General features: G+C 33.5%; 1 protein-coding gene and 1 non-coding gene across 5 annotated transcripts in view; both read left to right on the top strand.

The window, feature by feature from the left end:
* Positions 1-20451, top strand: part of ADK (adenosine kinase) — a 513465-nt gene that overhangs the window by 136955 nt on the left and 356059 nt on the right. The window lies entirely within an intron of this gene.
* LOC128772544 (U5 spliceosomal RNA) lies at positions 32-147 on the top strand. The gene has a single exon (XR_008416725.1). It is a non-coding gene; the product is annotated as a U5 spliceosomal RNA (small nuclear RNA).

Consider the following 20451-nt stretch of genomic DNA (forward strand, 5'->3'; position numbering starts at 1 on the left):
AGTGTGGAATAATTAAAAATATATCATACTGATACTCTGTTTTTTCTTCAGATCATATAAATGTTTTGCCTTTTACTAAAGATTTCCTTGGAGAGGAACGATTCTTAGTGTTTACCCAATTTTTTGAGGCCTTGCGCTTGCAGGGCTTACTAATAATAATAATAAGAGATATATATATATATATATATATATATATATCATACTGAAAAATATGAAGATCTTAGAATTTGTATTTTTGATGCAAGTTGTCTTTTTTGAGGTGAATTTGCCAAGTCTTTCTTAGGCACTGAATGACTATATCACTAGTCATGAACTATAATAGCACCATGAACTATGGGATTTTTTTTTCCTTTTTCTCAGATTTATTTATTTATTAAATATTTATTTATTTATTTATTTAACATTTAACATCTATCTGTCTGTCTGCCTCTCTCTCTGCACTTTCTTTGTCTCTGTCTAGAACTCTTATGAGCTTAGTGTTGCCTGCTATACCAAGAATACCAGTTCTTTACTCTTTTTTTTTTTTTTTTAACAAAGATCATGTGTAATATACTGGAGGGGAATTTGGGCCTTTGGTTCTGCCTTAGGAAAGCCTGCATTTTCGTTCTTTTTATACATGGCAGTCAGGCTATATAGGCCAGTTCCTGCCATGGAAGGATAGTTTCTTTTGTGAAGTTTTTCCTTTTTGTGGGTCTCACAGAATCATTTCTTTGTAGTGAAGTAGAGTGTATGTTATGGCATAATTCTTTGTGTCCTTACTCATCGCAGTTTTGGAGTATTGGGGAATCAGTAGTGTTTGAAAGATTGACTGATTTGTTCTTCCAGCATTTATTTAATGAATGCACTTGGATTTTTTATAGTCTAAACTCAACAAATCCAAGCTGAACTCCTAATTTTCCCCACTGCCCCAAACCTGTTCCACCTACAGCCTTCTCTGTTTCACTTAATGGCAACTCTGTCCTGGTTGTTTAGACTAAAAACCTTAAAGGTATTCTTGGTACTTCTCTTTTTCTTATAGCACATATCCTGTCCTTCACACATTTTACTGAACCACCTTTGAACTATATCGTGAATCTAATCATTTCTTACCATCTACACTGCTGTAGTCATCTGTCCTATGCTTTGTGCCACCATTATCCTTTGCCTGAATTATTACAATGGCCTCTTAACCTAGTTTCTCTCCTTCCACCCTTGGCTGCTTTCCTCATATTCTCAGCCCAGCAGACAAGGTTGACTTTTTAAAAACAAAAGTCAGACCATAATACTCTGATAAAAATACGTTAGGTATAAAAATGGTAAAGAAAGGAAATGCTATTTGCAGATGAAAGTACTGTATTTTTGTAAAACGAAGAAGTGAAAAATAATTAGAAACCAACATTTACTTGGTGGGTAATTACAAAATTAATACACAAACATACATTTTTAATACTTTACCAGATACAAAGAGCCACAAATGATAAATTAAGAGCAATATAAACTAAATACAGTGATATATCAAGAGACTAGTAGTACAAGTAGGGTTTATTCCAAAATGAAAGGATAATTCAGAATTAGGGAATCTATTAATATGATTTTACCCTGCTCTCCAACTGCTTCTCAGAGGGTTTCTGTTGTTTGCTTAGTAACCCCAGACCAACTAAACCAATGAACTCTACTATCTGGTGGCTGACCCACACTTTCTCAAAAGAGGTCTGATCCTTCATAAATTTTTCCTTCCTTGGGTACTTTTCATTCAGCCCTAGAATACCATATGGACCTTTCTTTTTTTATCATAGTTAATAATTCTTTATGTTAAAATTCCGTTTAACTTACTATGTGGTTTTAATCTTTTGATTGGACCCAGATTTGATTTTACCATTTAATTTTTAGAGAGATTTTAAATGATTATTTTCATAGATGCTAAAAATGCATTTGCAAAACTCAACATTCATTCTTCTTTTATTAACTTTTTATGAATTGAAGTATAACACACGTAAAAGAAGTATACAAATCATAAGTGTACAGCTGAAAGAATTACCTCAAAGTAAACATACTTGTTTAACTACCAACCAGTTCTAGAAATAGAACTTGGCCAGAAGCCCAGAAGCACCCTTGGCCCCTCTCCTTCCCCAAAGGTATCCACTCTCTTGACTTACAACACCAGAGATTAGCTTTGCTGTTTTGAACTTTAAATAAATGAAATCATATAGTGTATATTTTTTTGTTTATGGCTTCTCTGGCTCATCTTGGTTTGTGTGATTTATCCACATTGTTGCATATAGTAGTGCTTTCTTCATTTTCTTTTCTCTATCCAATTCCACTGTACAAATCTGTCTCAATTTAATTTTATACTCTACTGTTGATGGGTATTTGGGTTGTTTTGGGTTTGGCTTTGTTACAAACAATGCTAGTAATGAACATTTTTGTATGTGTCTTTTGGTGTTCATGTACACACATTTCTGTTGGAATTATAAATAGGAATGGAAATATTGGGTCACTGGGTGTGCTTGTCTTAAACTTTACTAGATACTACCAAAAGAGATTTCCAAAGTTTTATATTCCCATCAACAGGACTGAAGTTTCCATTTGTTCCACTGGTATTTTCAGTCTTTAAAATTTTTGTTTTAGCCACACTGGTTGGTGAGTGACTAGAGGTATCTTATTATAGTTTTAATTGTATTTCCTTGACCAGACCACTAATAAGGTTAAGCATATTCTTATTTGTATATTGACTATTTAGATACACTTGCTTTGTGAATTGCAAGTTTAAGTTCTTTTTTCCAGTTTTCTATTAATAATTTTTAGCAGTTAATAGAAATTCTCTGTATATTCAGGTTATGACTTATTTTAGTTGGTAAATGCCAGCTCTGACTTGGCCTTTTCACTATCCTCATGATATCATTTCATGAATAGATATCTTCATTTTAATGGGGATACTCTTTGGTGTTCCTGTCCTTTTTTACTCTTTGTACAATTGTGCCTATGGTTTGCCTATGCCTTAAATATTTGGCACAACTCACTGATAATGTGATTGAGACCTTGAGTTTTCTTTGTTGGGAATATTGCATTAAAAAAGTGAAAGACTGGGGCGATTGGGTGGTTCATTCAGTTAAGAGTCTGACTCTTGATTTTGGCTCAGGTCATGATCTCATGATGCTGATACTGAGTCCTACATTGGACTCTGCGCTGAGCATGGAGCCTGCTTAAGATTCTCTCTCTCTACCCCCCTGCCCCCCTCCCACACTCGTGCTCTCTCTCTTCCTGTCTCTCCTCTTTAAAAAAAAAAAAAAAGATTCTCTCCTTCTCTCCTTGCCCCTCCCCTGCTCGCATGCACCTTCTCTCTTTTCTCTAAATAAACAAAGTGAAGGACTTTTTAGATTTTTTCACTTATTCTTATGTCAGCCTTGATTAAGTATTTGTACATTTTTGTCTGAATGTTAAAATGCATTGGCATACTCTTGTTCATAATATCTTTCTATGACCTTTTAATATTTATATAGTCTATGGAGAAAAGTATCCTTTTGCATTTCTGTAATGGTTATTTGTTCCTTCTTTGCAAGGGGAGTGGCTCATTAATTTTGTTAGCCTTTTCAAAGAACCAACTTTGGCTTTGTTGTTTCCCTATAGAGCATGTTTGTTTTCTCTTTCTACATATTCAGCTCTTTCTTATTTTCTTCTTTCTACAGTCTTTAGGTTTAATTTCCAATTCCTTTTTGGTTTTACATTCTTGCAGTGGATGAATGCCTATATTAAAAATATTTTTTAATACATGGCAAAAAGTTTGCATAAAGTCAGAAGCCAGTTTACCAACTGATAAAAATAATTGCCAACTACATCACAGTCCAAGATATTTCTATGTAAAGAGCTTCTAGAAATCCATGAGAACAACAATTATATATTAATAATGAGCAATGTCTGTGAACTGTTGCTGGGTAGAAAAGTTAATAAAATGGTGTGTAAACATATGAAAGTATGTTCACCCTCAATCATAGGAGGAATGAAAATAAACCTGTTATGATAATTCTTACATGGCAAGGATTATAGGGAATAAGCAGTTTCATATTATGGTGGGACTATAAGTCACCACAGCCTTTTTGAAGGAATCATTTTATTTATCAAATTTATCAAATCGTATCAATATTTATCAAATCAATATTATTTATCAAAATCTTATGTCTTAAATGCTCTTGGATCTATGAACTGTATATGTGTAAGGATGTTTGTTTTTAATTTTTTTTCTTTTATTCATTATTGTTGAGAGAGAGAGACCAGGCTTGAATGAGGGAAGAGCAGAGAGAGAGGGAGACACAAAATCCAAAGCAGGCTCTAGGTTCTGAACTGTCGGCACAGAGCCCGACACGGGGCTCGAACCCACAAACTATGAGATCATGACCTAAACTGAAGTCAGACGCTTAACCGACTGAGCCACTCAGGCACCCCTGTTTTTATATTACCTGTAAAAGCAAACAAAATTAGACAAAACCTAAATGTTTATTGTAGAGATTAAGTTGTAGCTATACAATGGAAAACTATGAAGCTACCAAAAAGAGATAGAATGTACTTGCTGGCTGTATGGAGGAAGTCCCAAATAAGCTGGTTGCTGAAATAAAACATTAAAAGAGTTTGTGGGTAAAGTGTTTTTTTTTGTATCCATAGTGACTTTCTGAAGTGCTTGTTTGTTTTGCAGGTAAATGCTTAGTGTTTGTTTTTTATCTTTATGGAATTGGATTGACTGCCTGCATAAGTACATTGAATGTTGTGCAATCAATGTTTTGTGAATGCAAAATAGAATTAGTTGATACTCATTGTTTTATAGTTTTAGAACCTGTTCACGTATGTTTGATGATCCTTTTCATTTTCCTCTGTGGTAGATAGGTACAACAATCATATTATTTGCATGTGACAGAAGAGTGAGCTGAGCCCAAGAGAATAAGTAACTTATTTAAAGCAGGGATGGGCCAGATTTGTCCCACCACTTGTTTTTGTGGTCTGTAAGCTAAGAATGGTTTTTATATATTTTTAATGACTGGTAAAAAGAAGAATAATATTTTATGATGTGAAAGTTATATGAAATTTAAATTTCACTGTCCATAATTAAAGTTATATCTTACTAGAAGATACTCATGCTCATTCATTTATGTATTGTCTATGGCTGCTTTCCCACCCCTACGGCAGGGATGAATAGTTACAGCAAAGATTTGATGTGGCATTCTCATTGTTTCACACTGCTGCTTGGCATACTAACATCCCAGTGATAAAGTAATTCAACACTGTTTTAAGTGTCACATTTGTTACTGTGGCATAACACTTTATTTTTTATTCCTAGTACATACCTATCATGTCAAAACAAGAAAAAGAGAAAAGGGGACTTTGAATCCCATTTTTACAGGATAGTGAACTATGGGTTATTTTATTAAATTAGATGATGAGACATTGTGTTTATTAAGCTCTATTAAAAGACTATTGTATACATTGCCATTATCAGGCTAAGCACTTACAGTATTCCAAACTCAAGGAAAGCAATTCTTATACAAGTTAGAATATTTAAAGTATAATAGCTTATCACAGCAGAGGTTTTTCACACATACAAACAAAAAATCAAAATGAGGTTGCACCCAAAGTAAGGTTTGGGAGTATATAATTTCTTAGCTAAACAGTGAGAGCCATTTACCAGTGTTGAGTGAATTAAACTGTGTTTTGTTGTATTAGCCAAAGAAATGTGTTTAGAGAAAATAAATTTAAGACTGTCAGTTTTTTGGTGGCAATAGTTGCTTTAACAGTTGAGGACATTGGTAGCAACATCAGTAGTCAATTAAAGAAAAAGAATGATTTTGAGTGGTTTTCCTTAGTTTTTGGTGAGTCATCAGATATTTACTGACAGTAATCAGTTGTTTTTTTTTTTAATTCACAGAAGTGATACTGAGTTTCAAGTGACTGGACAATTAATTAGCCTTCATGAAAAGTCTATCAAACAACTGTAGGCAAGAATATTTTCAAAAAAATTAAGAAAACACTATTTCAGTATGTCTGAAAGTATAATCTGTTAAGATGTGTGACATATGAAACAAAATACGTATGGAACAAAAAAAAAGAGTTAAGATATTTATAAAGTTTGTGAAAATGTAAGGTTTTTAAAGCCTGTGGTTATTCATTATATTATTGTAATCACAAAATTTTGTAAAATATTTGAATCTCTCATTTATTATTGAACTAGTAGTATTAACAGTGAACTTCATTTGATCTCATGAAGAGATAGTTCCATAAATTTCTGCCTGAAATTTGAGCTATTTGACTTGCCCTGCCATTTGATTACTACAGTTATTTTGAGTTAAGAATATAGATTCATAGTTTTCTAGATAAGACGCTCCATTAACTAATTATTGTAGCACATGGAATGGCTTTGAAAATTAACTTTTATTTCAGTCTTTATATTGTTTCTTAATGATACTGATATTGTTTCTTAATTGTGAGGCCTATATAGCACTTACATTTGAAACTTAACCATGGTAGTCATTTGACAGCAACTACTGTAGTTTGAATTGTGACAAATGTCAAGCTACTTTATGTATGTCTCATTCTGTCAGAAGTTAAAACAAGAAGTAGTATCTCTATTCTTACACCCTTTATAGCAGATATATTTTTCAGGCTGAAACAATAGTTCCAGGAGTATTTTTCAGACCTTGATGGCAGTGCAACGGATGCTTCCTTATTTTAAATCCTTTAACAACGCAGTTGACGACCCTTCGTCTAATTTTGAGTTGGAAGTGATTAATCTATAAGGTAGTGACATTCTAAAAGACAAATATCAAGAGACTCCTGCAATAGAATTTTATAAATGCCTTCTATGTGATGAATATATTCAATAAAAATCATATGCTTGTGGATTGGTATCAATATTTGGCAGAATCTATTTATGTGAAAAGACTTCTTCAAAGTTGAAATATGTAAAATCTCATAATAGATCAATGTTAACAGATGAACATTTGCAGTCATTTTTGATGATAGGGAACAGTAACTTTGAACACCAATTAAATGAAATGTTATTCTCCCCAAAAGAATTATATTCTTTTTATTAGTAGACTGAATTACAAAACAAACTGACAAGCAAAAAACAAAACACTACTCAATTATATTTTTAATTTTATTAGCAAACGTACTTTTGGAAATTTGCTAATCTCTTGTTTTCCAACCACCTAAAAAATATCCTTGAGTTTTTCTTTTTACCCACAAAGTCTAAAATATTTACTACCTGGCCTTTTATAGAGAAAGCTTTCTGACCTCCCCTCTTGTCCAGAAAGAATATTATGTCTAATTAGATATCAGTTCTACATTAGATTAATTGTCCTTTATTTTCATTTTAGAGTTCTTGCATTTATAAAATACTAAAAATGTTCAAATCTGGTTTATTATCAATATAATATATATTTAAATTGCATACTTTGAAATTGGGAAACAGATTTACCTATAAATTATATATCAGTATAGCCTGTAGGATATACTGTAACACTCTTTCTGTAGTAGCTAAATAACTGTGGAACCCAGGGCTTTGTCATTTCACCTTGCTTTTGTTTGCTTTTGCTTCCAAATTGGTGGATGTTCGAAGTTTTTACTTTTGAAATTCAGTATGTACTGAAAAGAATATATTCCACATTGTATTGAGTCCAGTGTTAGTGGTTGTTTTAAAAATAGTCTGAATACCCTCTTCAGTTAATAAGCTTTATGGACAGTTTTATTGTAAATTCTGTAAAAAAAATTATGAGTTTTAGGGGCACCTGACTGGCTTAGTTGGTAGAACATACAACTCTTGATCTTGGGGTCACGAGTTCAAGTCCCATGGTGGGTGTAGAGCTTACTTTAAAAAAAATATATATGAGTTTTAGGATCTCATGTATCATGTCTTGATACATTCTATATCGTGTATTTGTAAATGCAAAGTTTATGAAATAACTTTTGCATTAATATTAACTTGATGTAAAAGAAAGATACATCTTCAGTTTTTAAAAATATAAATTATCCCATTTATTTCTTACATTAGCTTTCTGAGAGTTTATTGTTATCATATGAGAATTCATAGCTGGAGAAACATCTTTACAAAAGAATGTTTGTAATCTGAACCCATCACCCAGTATTCTTCAGTTAGCAATTACAAAGGTTTATTGACAGTTACTTTCTGGTTGCTAATATCCTAAAATCATTATATTCTCAAGATTATTTAATAATTAAGTTCTTTTTGTTTTATAATTGAGCTCTAGTGTTTATTTTTAAAGTTTCCTTTTATGGAGCATTTTTGTCTCTTGGCACATTGCTTTAGAATTAGAGTTCTTTTTTCTTTTTCTTTTTTTTTAAGAGTCTGTTTATATTCAGTGGGATTAAAAACACACTTCCACTTTTAGAGCAGATTTATCATCTACCCTTCAGGCTGTTCTTTAACATGGAGCTCTTAAGAATGAATATCTCAAGATACTCCCCAGATGTTTTAAACTTCAGCAAAGTTGTGGTTTTCTTTATTGGAATCTCTGTTTGTAGTGTTCGAAGATGAAAGAAAACATCTCTTTAGTATCTAAACACTTTTCATATTGGTTTTAATGTCTTTTGCTACAAAGGCATGCATAAGATAAAACTTCTATATTGATAAATTTTCAAAACTTTACTTTTAAAAAGTAATACCAAATTGAGAATTTCATTTACAGTAATGTAAAAAGTAGTATTGTGTGCTTTATGTGCTTTTGAAACAACATTGATGTTATGTGGTTAGTATGTAAACTTTGGATATGCAATAGATTTTATTTTTCATTATTTAATGAAGTAGGGATTGAGACTGTTATGCATCAGATATTTTCCAGGATGTTGAGAAGTTTGAATTTAAAATTGTAAAGATGTCAATTATTTGTGTTTTTTAGATGGTATCCAAATTGAACATTCTCTTCAAAATCAGCAAGTTATTCCTCCCCAGTTACATAGATAGTTGGTATCATTTATTAACTGTTTACTATGTTTAAGGCACTGATATAGTCTTCACAACAGAGTGGTAATGTTTTATATTAATTGAAAGAAAGATAAGGAGTTATTAAATGACATGAAAGAGTGAAATAGTACACTGCACGTGCATACACAGACACACACATGGACACACACACTTTTTTTTCATTCTGAGCCTGGTGTAGCAGGAGCAACTCAGAACACCCTAATCTAATCTCAGTTCAGAAATAATTTGATTTTGTTTTTTCTCACTAGATAACATAATGTCTACTTATTAATCTAAAATCTGTCTTATAGTTAAATGTTTCCCTAATAACAATTTTCTACATTCTTATTTTTTTTAAGTTCTTTTGCCATAAGTTTTTATTTAGTGTCCAGTAGGTATCTGAGATAGAGGGAAAATTCAAATCAATGTCAAAGTTTTTTAAAAATGCTCAAGAAAAACTTAATTTTGTTAAAATGTGTACAGATTGATCGTCTGTACTTTCATAAAAATCCAATAGCAACAGCAATAGTAAGAAGACGGTCATTTAATCCTTCCGTAGTTCTTCTATCCAGCCAAACATTCTTTTGTTTATCAACTTTTTTGGCATGTATGTACCTAATATCTGTTAGGTACTATACTTAAATATGGTAGAATGCAAAGACAGATATGGTCTTCAATACCATGTTTTACAAATGAGGAAACCTAATCTCAGGGAATTTAGGTTACTTGTGCTATGTCATAATTAGATGAACATGAAATTAAAGCCAGGTCTGTCTGACACCAGAACCTTTGCTCTAAACCAGTAAGGAATGCTGCCTACCCTGATGACTTGAAATATGAAATCCTTTTTTGGATCATATTGTTATCAGATTTGCCTTTAATGTTCTTTAGTAAGGAATTTGACTCTGCTGGATACTTCTTCCTTCCTTCTAGATATCTTTCTCTCTCTGGGCACTCCCTCTGCCCCCTTTGGTAGGTCAGTGCTTCCCTTCCTCTCTGTTGGTCCTTTTCCTCTTAAATATTGATATTCCACCCAGTTCCACTCTGGATTCTTCTCATTTGTCTGGGCATGGATTTCCATGAGTTTATACTGTTTGGGCTTTCTGAACTTTTTGAGCCTGTAGGAGTGTTTCTTTAATCAAATTTGGAAAGTTGTAGACTCTTATATTTTTGAAAATTTTCTTCTACACTGTATTTTTTTCTCTTCATCTGGTACTCTGCTGACATAAACTTTAGATGTTTTAATAATATCTCATAGATGTCTGGGTCTTTAATCATTTTTTAAAAATAAATTTTCTCTCTGTTGTTCAGACTGGAATATGTTTATTAATCTGTCTTCAAGTGTACTGAGTCTTAATTCTGTCTTCTTCATTTTGCTATTGAGCCCATCTAGTGAGCTTTAAAATTTCAATTACTGAAATTTTCCTTAGTTTTTTTTTTTATATCTTCTATTTCTTTGATTAGTCTTTTGTATTTTCCAGATGTGTTAAGAGCCCTAGTTCTTCGTGGTTCCCTGGAATTCTCATTTTGGTTCTCTAGCCAGAGAACCGGGGCTTTATTTTCCCAGTTGTTCCACATCCTTCTGTGACTGATAACATGTCTGTGGCTAAGTAGGAGGAAGATTCAGAGAGAATAGTTTAAATTTAAACTTATTCATGAATTCTGTCTTTTTAAAGTTTTAATTACAGTTAACATGCAGTGTTATATTAGTTTCAGGTCTACAATATACTGTTTCAACAATTCCATACATCACCCAGTGCTCATTATGACAAGTGCATTCCTTAATCCCTATCATCTGTTTCACCCATCCCCCCTTACCCACGCCCTTGTGGTAACCATCAGTTTGTTCTCTATAATTAAGAGTCTGTTTCTTGGTTTGTTTCTCTCCCTTTCCCCTTTGCTCATTTGTTTTGTTTCTTAAATTCCACATATGAGTGAAATCGTAAGAATTTGTCTTTCTCTGATTTATTTGTTTAGCATTATACTCTTTAGCTCCATTCATGTCATTGCAAATGTCAAGATTTCATTCTTTTTTATAACTCAATAATATTCCATTGAATACGTATGTGTGTGTGTACACACACACATACATAGATATGTACCACATCTTTATCCATTCATCAATTGATGGACCTGTGGACTGCCGCCATGATTTGGCTGTTGTAGATAATGCTGCTATAAACATAGGGGTGCATGTCTCATTTGGAATTAATGTCTTTGTATTCTTTGGGTAGTGCATTTTCTGGATCATATGGTAGTTCTATTTTTAATTTTTTGAGGAATTTCCATACTGTTTTCCAGAGTGGCTGCATCAGTTTGCATTCCCACCAGCAGTACAAGAGGGTTCCTTTCTCTCCACATCCTTGCCAACACCTGTTGTTTCTTGTGTTTTTGATTTTAGCCATTCTCACAGGTGTGAGGTGATACCTCATTGTAGTTTTGATTTGCACTTTCCTGATGGTGACAGTGAGCGTCTTTTCACGTGTCTGTTGGCCATTTGTATATCTTCTTTGGAGAAATCTCTGTTCATGTCTTCTGCCCATTTTTTCATTGGATTAATCGTTTTTTGGGTGTTGAGTTTTTCTTTTTTAATTTTTATTTCTGAGAGAGAGCGTGTGTGCATCAGTGCAAGTGGGAGAGAAGGAGAGAGAGAGAGAGAGAGAGAGAGAGAGAGAGAGAGAGAGAGAGATTTCCCAAGCAGGCTCCATGCTGTCAGCACAGTGCCCAACATGGAGACCTGACCCCACAAACTGTGAGATATGATCTGAGCCAAAAACAAGAATCGGATGTTCAACCAACTGAGCCACCCAGTGCCTTGGGTGTTGAGTTTTATAAGTTCTTTATGTATGTTAGATATTATTGGATAAGTCATTTGCAAATATCTTCTCCCATTCTGTAGGTTGCCTTTTAGTTTTGTTGATTGTTTCCTTTGCTGTGAAGAATATTTTTATTTTGATATAGTCTCAATAGTTTATTTTTGCTTTTATTTCCCTTGCTTCAGGAGACATATCTAAAAAGAAGTTGCTACAGCTGATGTCAAAAGAGATTATTGCCTGTGTTCTCCTCTAGGATTTTTATGGATTCAGATCTCACATTTCGGTCTTTCACCCATTTTGAATTTATTTTTGTATTTGGTGTAAGAAAGTGGTCCAGCTTCATTCTTTTGCATGTTGCTGTACAGTTTCCCAACACCAGTTGTTGAAGAGAATGTCTTTTTTTCATTGGTTATTCTTTCCTGCTTTGTCAAATATTAATTGACCATATAGTTGTGGGTTCATTTCTGGGTTTTCTATTGTTTCTTTGCCCTGTGTGTCTATTTTTGTGCCAATACCATATAGTTTTGATTACTACAGCTTTGTAATACAGCTTGAAGTCCAGAATTGTGATGCCTCCAGATTTGGTTTTCTTTTTCAAGATTGCTTTGGCTATTCAGGGTCTTTTGTGGTTCCATACAAATTTTAAGATTGTTTATTCTAGTTCTGTGAAAAATGCTGTTTGGTATTTTGATAGGGATTGCATTAAATGTTAAACTTATTCAATGAATTTTTAAACTATATCAAATTAAGTTCTAGATGTTTATTGTATTGTTTTCTTTATATATTTAATTCTCTGTTGTAATTCTCTATTCTTTTATCTAGTTTATCAAGTTTTATCAAGTTCTTTCCTTGTTTCCTTGAAAGTACTAATCATAGTTATTTTGAAGTCCTTTTATTTCCAGTGTCTGTATTATTTCTGAAACTTTTCTCTTGCTGTTTCCTTTTGTTTTTAGGCAAATTATTTTGCCTCTTTGCATAACTATTAGTTGTTTATTATTTATGTAAGAAATGTAGATCCTTTAGATTGTATTATCTACCAGTGTTTGCCCTTTCCTCTTTGGGACTGATATGGAGTGATGGGAGAGCTGATTGCCTTAACAAAATCAAGGATTAAGCTAGATCAAAGTTGATTTTCAGTTTTGATAGGGTTCAGTCTACCTTGTTTACCTCTGTTTCTAGAGCTTGATCCTCTTGGACTTTTAATTGAGGCCACTGGGTCTTTGTCTCATCAGCTCTGAAACATAGCATCAGAAGTGCTCTCAGAGATTTCCAGCTTCTTTATCCTCCAGCCTGATCCACTTCAGTGTTTGGCAAATATCTCAAGTGGCAAGCTGACCTTTTATTTTAGGTCCTCAATTTCCAATTTTATCACTTTAGTACTAATAGTGTCTGAAATCCCTATCTTTTTTTACTCCCTTGCTCTCCACCCCCATCCTAGTGTTCTGTTAAGCCCACAGTCTGAATTTTCAGCCTTTAGATATAACCAGTATAGATAGATGTCCTCTCCCAGTCCCGAGGGAAAAAGTGTCTGTGTTATCTTTAGATTTTATTCTCCATGCCTTCTAGGATTTCATTTTTGCCTGTTATGTTTTTAGTTCCTTTTCTGTTCCTGTCTTTGTTTTTTAAGCCCTGCCAGGCTGAGAGATCTTTCTGCTTTTCAAGTGATTTTGGTTAACCTTCTTAGCTTACCATTCAGTTTCAGAATTCAGCAAATGTGTTATGGGACAAACCAGCTGTGTGTTTGAGGTCCCCAAAATGTCAAATTTTCTCTCTCTAGCCCCATGCTACTGACTACAAATTTAGCCAGGTCGGATAATCATCTGCCAGTTCTAGCCTACCCTCTGAACAGTCCCCACTTCCTTGGAAATTTATTCATTTGATCCTTCTATAGCTCTTTGGTACCTTTAATGATTTATAATTTATATGACTTTTCAGATTGTTGTCAGTCTGAATGTTGGCTGTGACCTGCTATATGCTATTCAGAATCAGAAGTTCCATATGTTCTGTTTTGATAAGAGATTTAAGTGTTTGAGTGTTCCTGATGAGTGATATTTTTCTAAAGTTTGATAGAGAAAAATGATTAATTATTGCTTGAATACTTTCCCTTTGTATCTGTTACATATGTTTCTAGAATTTTTCTATGATCAGCGAAACTAAGGCCCCCTTATAAACCATGGATTCTGTGATAGAAATAACAGATGAACCAAACCAATACAGGAGGTAAAAAGTATAATTTGTATTTTGGAACTGCCTGTGGGCATATGGCTGGCACTATAGGTTTACCAGGAAGCTGCATGTTTCGTTTTGAGAACCACTGTCCTGCACTATTTCTCATTTTCTCATATGGCTTTTTTTGGTATGGTTTAAAACTGTCAAACAGTTTTACTATTTAATGGAAATTGTAAATTGGTTTAGTCAAATTTTGTTGTGTTTTTATAATGGGTAGAAACCAAATACACATATCATGCATCTGAATTTAGGAATAATTCATTTTATTGTAATTATACAAAGTGCTTTCAAAGGTATATTTGATTATCTTACATGCAAAAAAAAACCTTTCAGACCTATAAATGAACAGAATTAAACCTTTAAACCTTTAAACTTTTTAGTATTGAATAAAGGTTTACCTAAGCAACACATGGTTAAAAGTGTTTTCTTATCAAAGAAAATAAAATTAGAGCTTGGAGAAATACCTTTATTTTTTTATTTTTTTTTATTTTTTTATTTTTATTTTTGGGACAGAGAGAGACAGAGCATGAACGGGGGAGGGGCAGAGAGAGAGGGAGACACAGAATCGGAAACAGGCTCCAGGCTCCGAGCCATCAGCCCAGAGCCTGACGCGGGGCTCGAACTCACGGACCGCAAGATCGTGACCTGGCTGAAGTCGGACGCTTAACCGACTGCGCCACCCAGGCGCCCCGGAGAAATACCTTTAAATTACAATTCATATGAACTAATAGCTTAACCCTAGTTTTGAATGACTGTTATTTTTCCATCTTTAAAAATATGGTTAAATATAAACACATGTGGGAAATGTCCCTTTGGCTTTTATCAAACTGACATTTAAGCAAATTTTTTTCAACCTTACTAAACATTTGTGGTAAAAGGTTTCAAAGCTTTGAATCTTACAGTTTGCCTATGGATTTCCCTCCTTGCATTATTCTATTAACATTTGGTCTTAATAAGTATAATCTGTTTAGAATTACTGATTTTTTTTTCATTTATTATTTGTTTAGATGAGAAGTTTAGGAAAGAACATCAAAAACCCTAGTTGGAAGTTATGAATGCTTTCTTAAGGAAGTTAAACTTTTTTGAGTTTTGCCGTAAAGATTTTACTTGTCTTACTTTACTTTCTCTATGAAATGTTCAAAACTGTTGATGTTTGTTTCTATGCAATGGTGATACTAACACATTGTGAGATCTTTACCTCCTGATGTATGCCGATTTCTCTTTTTTTTTCTCCCAGGGGAAGGTAAAAAGAAGCTTTAGTTACTGTGAAAGTGGGAAGCAGTTACACTAAGTTAGAACTAGAAGTTGTAAAGGGTGCTTTTGTGAACATTTTCTTACCATATCTTATCATATCTTACCAATTCTTACTATATCTTATTTATAAGGACAGTTTTTTCCATATAAGAATGACTGGTACAAGTTACAGGGTATAGTAATGAATTCTTTCACATTTCACCTTCATATCAGATAGCTAGAAAACAATTGCACATCAAAATTTAAAGAGCTATTTCTGTTAATTTCTCTCTCCCTTTTTCCTTTGTCATCATTTTCATTTTCTTTTGTTTTTCTGGCTTTATAGAATGCTTCTTTTGGATGCATCTTAAAAATAATTAAACCATGGGCACTTGGGTGACTCATTTGTTTAGGTGTCTAACTCTTGATTTTGGCTAAGGTCATCATCTCACTGTTGGTAAGTTCAAGCCCTGCCTTGTGCTCTGTGCTGACAGCACAGAGCCTGCTAGGGATTCTTACTCTCAAAATAAATAAATAAACAAACATTTTTTTAAAAGGAAAAAAGTAAGCCACAGCTACCTTTAATTAAAAAGAAATTCATTCAGTTTTGGGCCATAAGGAGTTTTATTCTAAATATTCTTATTTTTATCGTATGTGATTGTATTATTTTCTTAATTATATTGGATGGATCTCCTAATCCTGCATGCACCACTTAACAATTGTGAGAAATCCATCAAAAGCCACTTAAAATAGGCTTGGAGGATAATGACTCTGAATTTCTTCATCCTTAAAAGAAAGGATACAAATAGAATCACATATAACCTGCACCTTCAGAATTGCTGAGAGACAGAATATACTAGAAATCTAATTTCTTATAAGTAGAGGAAGAAACATCATATTTCAGTAGAGCTCTTATTGCTTCTATAGGTGTGCACCTTTGGAGAGCAGGGATTTGGGGAGGGGGTGCTTAAGAGACTGTGAAACAGAAGAGAGGGATGTGGAGAATGTAGTTCAAAACAGACACAATCACTCCTGAAAAGAAAAAGCCCAGACACAGGTCCCAGACTGTTGTTGCTTTGGACTTAGAGCGGCATCAAGCAGGCCCTCTTACCAGTGCACCATCCCCAGTCCTTTCCAGTTAGATTTCTCTTTTTAATTTTTAATGCTTATTTTTGAGAGAGAGACACAGAGTGTGAGTTGGGGAGGGGCAGAGAGAGAAGGAGACACAGAATCTGAAGCATGCTCCAGGCTCTGAGCTGTCAGCACAGAGCCTGATGCAATGTTTGAACCCACAGACCACGAGATCATGACCTGAGCCTAAGATGGACGCTGAACCAACTGAGCCACCCAGGTGCTTCTAGATTTCTATTTTTTGCCCTTTAAGGGGCTTGTCCAGTATAAGTACTGAATTCTATCCTGGACCTCAGAGCCAAGGATCTAACTGGAGAAGAAGAGAGATACATAATGAGAAAAAGATAACAAAGAATGGGAGAAGACCATGGCTTTGAACTGTGTTAGATTGGAATTGGAGATATCCATATGAACGCATAAAATCAAATGATTTCACAGATACAAACTTCAACTTCTTAGGAGGTTTTCACTGAGATATTATAAATAATAAAAGTGCATTTTATACAATCTTTTTAAATGATTTGTGAAAACTAAATATGTATCTATAGAGAAAAAGAAAAATGTTAAAAATGTTAAAAATTGATGAATCTTGGTAAAAGGTATATAGGTATTCTCTGTATTATGCTTTAGTGTTTCCATAGTTTGAAGTTATTTCCAAATCAAAAGTTTAAAAAGCAAGTCACTAAGAGTCTAAATCTGAGTCTTAGAAAATTGGGATATTTGAATTCATCTTACTTGTCTCATAGGCTTGTTTTGAGTTTCAGATGTGTTTCACATGTATCTATGAGTGTCCCTGTGTATGTCTTTCTGTGTAGGTATGTGATATGTATATATGCGTATACATACATGCAGAAAGAGAGAGACTTTTGGAATTTCCTCTTTCTTTTTTTCTAGATAGTATATTTTTCTTATTTAAATTGCCTATATATTTGCCATATCCAGAATGTCAAATAAATGGAATCATACTGTATTGTAGCCCTTTTATGCCTGGCTTCTTTCACATAGCATATTTTGAGATTCATCTATGTTCTTGAATGTATTATTTGTTTTTATTACTTGATGAGCTTGCCTTACATGGATATACCACAATTTGTCCATTCACTACTTGATAGGCATTTGGGTTGTTTTAAGTGTTTGGTGATTATAAATAAATAAAGCTATTCTAAATAGTCATGTATCTGAGTTGTCTGGTGACTGTATGTGTAATTTCCTAAGAAATTTCCAAATTGTTTCCTAAGGAGGGTGTGTCGTTTTTTATTTCCATCAGCAATTTATGAAAGTTTCAGTTGCTGTACATCCTCATCAGCATTTAATATTGCCACTTTTTTTTAAGTCATTCTAATAGATGTATTTCCTTATGGTTTTAAGTTGGATTTTCTTTAGTGACCAATGATATTAAAATCTATGCTTATTTGTCATCTGTATCTTTTCTTTGGAAATGTTGCTATTAATTTTTTGCCATTTTATTGGATTTTTTTCCTCATTAATGAGTTTTGAAAGTTTTTAATATATATTTGGGATATTATATCCTTTGGAAAGTTAATATTTATAATAAATATTGAAAAGTCTTCTATAACAATAAGTATATTTTGAAATATTGGTCAATCATATTTAAGTCAGAAATTATGAACAATGCTTTGGTACCCTTATTTGCTAGACTCACTATGCAAGACTCACTATTCAGACTAAACTAGGTTGTCAGACTTGTCAGGAATTAATGTTATATAATATGAAGAATATAATAGCTTAGTAACAAAAGTCACCTTTTCAGGAATGTCAGAAAATAAAAAATTTATATTTCAAAAATTTCCTATTAAGTTTCTCACATTTATATAATTTTGCCATTGTTCTTGCCAACTTACAGTATTGTCTGGGTTATTTGATTAGGCTTAAAAAAAAGTTATTTGAAAGAAGTTTCTTAACCTAAAAACTGAATGAAGAAGATAGGAATTCAAAATACCCTAGATTTTGAAGCTTTTTTTGAATCTTCCAAATTGAACTGGAGCATTTTGATCCTTAGGTTACGGGAGTAAGGCTTTTTCATTAGATTTTTTTTTTTTTAACATTTAATTTTGAGAGAGAGAGACAGAGTGCAAGTGGGGGAGGGGCAGAGAGAGAAAGGGAGGCACAGAATCCAAAGCAGGCTCGTTTCTGAGCTGTCGGCACAGAGCCTGACGCGGGGCTTGAACTCACGAAAGAGAATTCATGACCTGAACCAAAGTCAGATACTTAAGCAACTGAGCCACCCATGCGCCCCTCATTAGATTTTAAATGTATGGATCATAGTGGTATTAAGAGTCCTGGGATTGTTTTTCTAAGGTATAGTGAATATACACTGTTTCATTATCACCTTCTAAAAAAGATTGTCCTCCTTACCTTTCACACCCCTGATTTTCTTTACTCTTGTGTAGTGGGTATTCTTTAGTTGTGAGCGCTAAATTTTCTAAGCAGAGCGGGGTTATTGCATTGTATATATTGTGTGAGACTTTGTATGTATTTATGCTGTTATTAATCTACCTCTTAAAATGCATTGAAACATCAGTTACTGTTTGTTCCTCATTTTACAAAGTGGAAACTAGTTGGGGTGCCTGGGTGGTTCAGTCAGTTAAATGTCAGACTTCGGCTTAGGTCATGATATCACGGTTCATGAATTCGAGCCCTGCATCAGGCTCTGTTGTCCAGCTCAGAACCTGGAGCCTGCTTCAGATTCTATGTCTCTCTCTGTCTCTGCCCCTCCCCCGTTTGCACTCTGTCTTTCTCTGTCTCAAAAATGAGTAAACATTAAAAAACTTTTTAAAAAAGTGCAAACTAGTTGGAAGTCTTAGGAAACAATGAGTACACGTTAATAATCAGCAAAACTAGCTGCTCTCTTTTCAGTTATAGCATCAGTTAATTTTGTTCCACTAAAATTTTCAGTTACTGACCTTCCCGTAACTTATCTGCTCATGTTGTACTTAGTACAATTACTGTTTCTGAAAAGGTGAATCTCTTTGTAATATACCTTCCCACATTTATTTCTATTAATAGTTGTACCTTGATACCAGTGCTAAAGGGATTTATTCTAATGGCAGATTATGTTACTTTGTTTAAGTTAGTCATTGAGTCACTTCCCAGCTTTCTACATTTACAAGCTGTTTTCTGCTGCTAGTAGCACGCTTATGATCTTCAATATTATTTTTATTTTTACAGGAAGTCAGTGCTATCTTTTAGTAGACTTTAAATTCCATATGTGATCATTTCTTTTAATTTTTTTTTTTCTTTTGGGCAGAGAGAGTGATCATGATCGGGGGAGAGGGGCACAGGGAGGAAGGGAGAGAGAGAGAGACAGAGAGACAGAGAGAATCTTAAGCAGGCTCCTCACTGAGTGTGGAGCAGGGCTCTATCCCACAACCCTGGGATCATGGCTTGAGCCAACACCAAAAGTTGGATGCTCAACCAATTCAGCCATCCAAGTGCCCCACCATATATGATTGTATCATTTGATATCTTTTCTTGTGTATAGTACCATGCTGAGGTGGTCTTGTATCTCAGAAGATTTAGTATTAAACCCAGCATCAGAAGACTAGTGGTCACAGCTTTGCCTACCAAACATTAGTGTTTGAAAGTTTCTCCACTTCCTTGTATGTTACTTTTCTTCTCAAATAGCAAAACATATAGATAGCTATCGTATTAATTGTCAGGAATTATCAGAGTTTATAAAGTAATAATATGTGATATGAGAGTGGAAAGCATTATTTAGAATTTCAGTTCTATTCATTATCAGAACAAGTACAAAAACTTCTTTAGGAGTATATGGCATATTGCTTTTTTTTTTTTTTCTTGAGGTTAGTCCACAAGAAATTCTGAATTACATTCCAGTGACATTAATTTATATTTAAAAGTTTTCTTTAATAAAACCACTTTCATTATAAAATGAATATAAGCACATGAGTAAATGGTAGGAAATATAAAAAAGGAGAAAGCTTATATAAAAAATACCTTTGGCATGTTAATGTATTTTCTTGTCATTTTTGTTAATAATTTCATTAAAAAATAATGAACATATGAAATGCATCTCTGATTGTTCTGAACATCCATTCTTTTGTTTTTTGTTAATTT

This window comes from Panthera pardus, unplaced genomic scaffold (genome assembly GCF_024362965.1).
Source record: "Panthera pardus isolate Hobbes unplaced genomic scaffold, ASM2436296v1 HiC_scaffold_22, whole genome shotgun sequence".
Classification (NCBI taxonomy): Eukaryota; Metazoa; Chordata; class Mammalia; order Carnivora; family Felidae; genus Panthera; species Panthera pardus.